The sequence below is a fragment of the Montipora capricornis genome, chromosome 12, assembly GCF_036669925.1.
Source record: "Montipora capricornis isolate CH-2021 chromosome 12, ASM3666992v2, whole genome shotgun sequence".
Classification (NCBI taxonomy): domain Eukaryota; kingdom Metazoa; phylum Cnidaria; class Anthozoa; order Scleractinia; family Acroporidae; genus Montipora; species Montipora capricornis.
Genome location: NC_090894.1, coordinates 41,470,945 through 41,475,944, shown reverse-complemented (window position 1 = coordinate 41,475,944; position 5,000 = coordinate 41,470,945).

Genomic DNA, 5,000 nt, shown 5'->3' with positions numbered 1-5,000 from the left:
TGTCAGACAACTAAGATGCGACTTGAGTAAACACTGTTCTGTGGTGCATACTTGTAGGCGTTCGATTCCTTCAATGTTAATTTGTTAAATCATAGTTAGTAACTATGGTTAAATCCATAAAAAAAAAATGCTATTTGATTTCCGTGTTTTATATAATACCAAGTTAGTAAAATATTAGAAACAAAGCTCACTTGATATCCAAAGGCGAAAAATGAAATTGTTGTCGAAGACCATTACTCGTCTCTTAAAATCCAGATATTTATTTTTCAGCGCTGTCTTGCTCATCCAATTGACGATCCATTCTTGAGCTCCATGAGGGTATATTTTGTTTAAAGATTCACTAAAACGCCATTCATGTCAATGACATATTAGTGAAATTTCCAATTGTTATACCGGAAGACTGTGCAGAGTTGAGGACAGGTAAATACAAATCTGACAAATAGCGAGACAACTGAGATAACAGATCCACTATATGGATTCCTTCTCTGTCTTTGTTGAACCCATACTGAGTTACCAGAGAACTGTTCATTTGGTTTCAGTGTTGTACAAAACACCACACTTGGCAAAATTTTAGGAACACAGCTCACTTTGATTACGGCTCGACGGGCGACAGATTGTTGTCGAAGTCCATTACTCGTCGCTTTTAAAATTCGACCGCCTGTCTTGTTCAGTATCCAATTCGCCTGCCATTATTGAGCTTCATAAGGGTACATTTTGTTCAAAGATCCACTAAAACGCCATTCACGTTACATAACTTTCGACGCCATTGCTGGTTAAGTTAATCGTTCTACTGTGTCTACCAGAGAAATCTACGCATTTCCCACTACCCTCTCGATCCTAAGAAAATACGTGCAGAAGGCTCTATGCACAAAGACACCACTTAGCATGGGAGTGACAGGCAAGACTTTTACCGACACGGAAAAAAATTAAAAAAAAAAGAAAACGAAAAATAAAAAAACGACGAAATTAAAGACAGATTCCGACTGGGTTTGCGGCAACCCAGTAATAATACTGAAGGACAACACCCAACGATTATAGAGGCTCGTGTATTTAAACCGAATACGGCATTCAGGGAGAGATAAGTCGGCCACTAAAGCATATGAGACAAATCCCACGCCTACTCACACCTCCAAACCGCCCTTGTCATTATAATTTATCCTAGGATTTCAGTCGCTTTTATATTCAAAACTCAGTGATACGGATAAAATCAGATAGCGCATTGCGCAACTTAGCTGATACGTAAGAAAAGGAACTAAGACCATGACTGGTTGTTCTAAGTTTATTGAGGGACAGAATGCAATTTCCGCGAAGATCATGCATAAGAAGAAGACAGGAAAGAAAACGTATCTTTCATATAAGCAGGAAAAACCTTTAAAGAAACAACAATAACGTACTTTTATACAGTAATATGAGGAAATTTTTAATGCGCTCATTGCACAGAGATGTAGAGTTTGACTTCAGTGGTAAGAGGGCAGGTAATTTGCAAATATAAATCTCAGTATTCTCTTATTTACATTATACGGTTCTTTTGACAAGAAATTACCAAAGGCCAGTTGTTTGCTACGAGAATAACAGTGAAAAAAGTACTACTTTGTCGCGAATTTTCTATAATAAAAACTTGTTCAGAAATCAAAAGTCTACGTTAACAGCACACACCAGGGCTATTCCTTAGTATCTGGCTGGAAATCTTCTTCTCACTCCTTTTTCCCCCGGCCGCGCTTCAGCCATTTGACGAGGGTCAGTCTCTGCTTGCTTTTCAAGTTGTTCTGGGTAATTCTGCCATTACATGACAAGGGAAGATCCCCGATTCTCATTTTATTGATTTTCAGTTTTATAAACGTCGGGTCAGCCAGTCCTACCAGCAAAATACAGCACCGACTGAATTTTTTAGCTTTCAAAACTTGCCCAAATTGCATCGGTAGGTGCTGGAATTCGTCCACAGAAAGGCCAGAGAGTCAGCTTCGCTCGTGAACCGCCATGTTTTCAACAGAGCATTTTAGGCGACCCAGTCTGCATGAAACCATCTCTCACCTCTGTTTTCTTTCAAAGGTTTGCCTTTACCAGCATTCCAGCTTAATGATGCCAGCCGGGGGGCTTCTGTAGACGAAGATGGCCCGAAATGCACTCATAAAATGATTATCCTACCAGATTTGAGCCAACTCGCTTACTCTCCCAACACGAAACCGTTGACATTTGTCACGTGACGCCCCACAGGCCCCTGAAGCTGAGTTTGAGGGAAAGCAACAAAAGTATACACCGAATTCATAAATGGCGGCCAACCTGGGTCGAGTTAGCGGCCAAACATGACACCGAGGCGTTTTAGGATAAACATGCAGTATTTTTGAGGAGGGAAGGAGAAAATGAACGATCGACGTGCGGAAAATTACATTCCTGGTTCTTCTTAAAGTGCCAGAAGGTCATCGGTATTAAAAAATGATGAGCTACGGTTGTGGCTGAAATGTTGGAACGATTATGCTTAAGATCAAATTGTAAAGAAGTAAATTTTAACCTTTAGTAAGCTTACATCGTTCGATCCGGCTTAGGCTTATGGCATAATTGTGTAAAATCAAGTCATCTGTTGGAAGAAATTAAAAAGAGCTCTTGTTTTTCTTTTTGTTGCTATTGCTTTTTTAAGAGTCGAAGAATACATTATTCAAGACAGTTTTATTATTAATCCGGATCCGGATTCGTTGTACAAAAAGCGAAACTTTGCCAAGCAGGGTGCGATTTGTGCTGTTGTTGATTCAAACTCTGGTGAGATTTCTTATACAAAACTGAGGCAAAATTTTCCAAAAGTGCTCTCTGGTGAAGAAAATGCCGCTTTTTACGAGGCAGAAATGAAGAAGTTTAATAGGGAAAGCGGCTGGAAAGTACCATTTTGTCCCAACCAGCTGGAAGAAGGGGAAACCTCTTGAAGATCTATGTGTTGGTATTATTTCCAAAGCTGGTAGTTCCTTTGAATATTTTTAAATGTTTATATTATAGTTCAATTAATTCACATCTTTCGTATTGTACTGTCTCATGGGGACAGTACAATACCTTACTAAATTAAAATGTTTACTCCTGCTACAGAAAAGAGTACTAAGGATTATAACACAATAAGGCTGGTGAGATCATAGCAGACCCCTGTTTACTAGATTAGGTATACTGAACATATTTCAAATTACTAAATTACAAATGGGTGAGCTTGTATACAAACATCAAAATAACTTGCTTCCTGATATTTATGACTCCTATTTCACAAGAGAGACTTCCATCGATATTGTACACGTGCAAGATCAACTGACCAAAATCTGTTTATACCTCGACTAAGAACGAATTATGGCAAATTCAGTTAGATTTGCCACAGCCGATAATTGGAATGTTGTGTTAGCGTGAACTTTGGACTGTGTAGGCCGTGTGCAATAGGGACTGGGGAGAGAAGGAATAAAACATGTCAGTCGTTGATTAACTTAGTTTTGTCCTGTGTCTTAAAGTTGGATAACGCTTCATGGTGTCAGAAGTGGTAGCTTCACATTAGCTTTGAACCTTCGCTACGCTTCCATCGAACTGTGAATTAACCGTTGAGTTTGTTTGGAAAGCAGAAACAAAAAGGCCAAACAGGACAAAGACATGTCAACCGCCGAGCACGAGGTTTCTCCCGGTGCGATTTTCTCGCAGCAAAATCTACCGCCCGTAGCTCAAGCACTGGAAGCCGCACCAGAAATCCAACCGGTCGCAAACTTTCAAGTCCCTCCACCGGAGAAATTTTCATTCAAGCCGGAGGATGAGGTGAAGGCTGGGACCCAAGGTATTCGTCTTGGTGGGCAGGGCTAAACTGCTCAACTCCACATCCGGGAATGTCACAACGAAACATGTAGGGCAATTGCAATTTGCAATTGTTGTTCTGGTTGGTTGCGTCAAATTGAGTGCCTCCACCATTGCTGGGCAAGGTCACGTAATGGCTTTCGTCCCGGTTGTTATGGCCCATGAGGACGTCTTGGTAGGAATCCAACTATCGTATTTGGCTGGCAACCCTTTCCATCTGACAAGCACGGCCTTGCGTTTGTGTTTAAGTACTTTCTCCACGTACCACAGGGTGTTGTCATCCACCGTCACTTTTTGCAGGTCTTCTTGGTAAAATGTGCCTCGAAGAGGGGTGCCATCCATTTCCTCGACCTTGTTCAAAATCATGACGCCCGGGACCATGCAGGCAATCATGAACACTTCCTCCATCCATTGAGGCAGGTACCCTTTTTTGAAGGCTCGCGCACATGTTTGCTCAATCGCACCCAATCCCCTATCCAGAAGGGAAGACACGTCTTCGTTTTCTTTTTGTGCCCTTTGGCCAGACGTTTGCCGTAAGAGCGCTGCCATGCTTGCCCTTCGTTGTCCACCGTCACGTCTCAGAATGCCATGCTGGTGTACGTCCGTACCAAATCCTGCAAGATGTCCAGGTACTGGAACGTATTGGCGGCCGTGAAATACCGTTACATGTGACTTTTCAGCGTGTGATTGAACCATTCCACCACAGTGGCTTTGGCATCGCCTTCCATGGAAAAATGATGAATGCCTTGCTGCTTCAACCATCGTTGCACCGTGGCATTGTAAAATTCCTTGCTTTTGCCGGTCTGCAATTGCAAGGGACGCCGTCCGCTGTCTTTCATGATACTCTGGAGGGCTTGCATGACGGCCGCACCAGTCTTGTTCTTGAACGGTCAAACCCAGGCGTACTTGGACAAGACGTCCACCACAGTCAACAAGTACCACATCCCACGATTCCATTGGGCCGTTTTTTGCATTTCCACCAGATCCGCCACCCATGGCTCGTCTTTGTTGAACACGAGCTCGGGCAACGTTTGCAGTGGTTTATGTGTACGTCAAGTCTTTTTTCAAGGCACGACGCACTTCGGGAACCATCAAACCCCGAGCAAGAGTGTACCGCACGACCCCACCAAAAGCACCTGGAACCCTCGGATCAGTGTACGTTTCAGACTTCCCCATCCCCATGACATCAACAA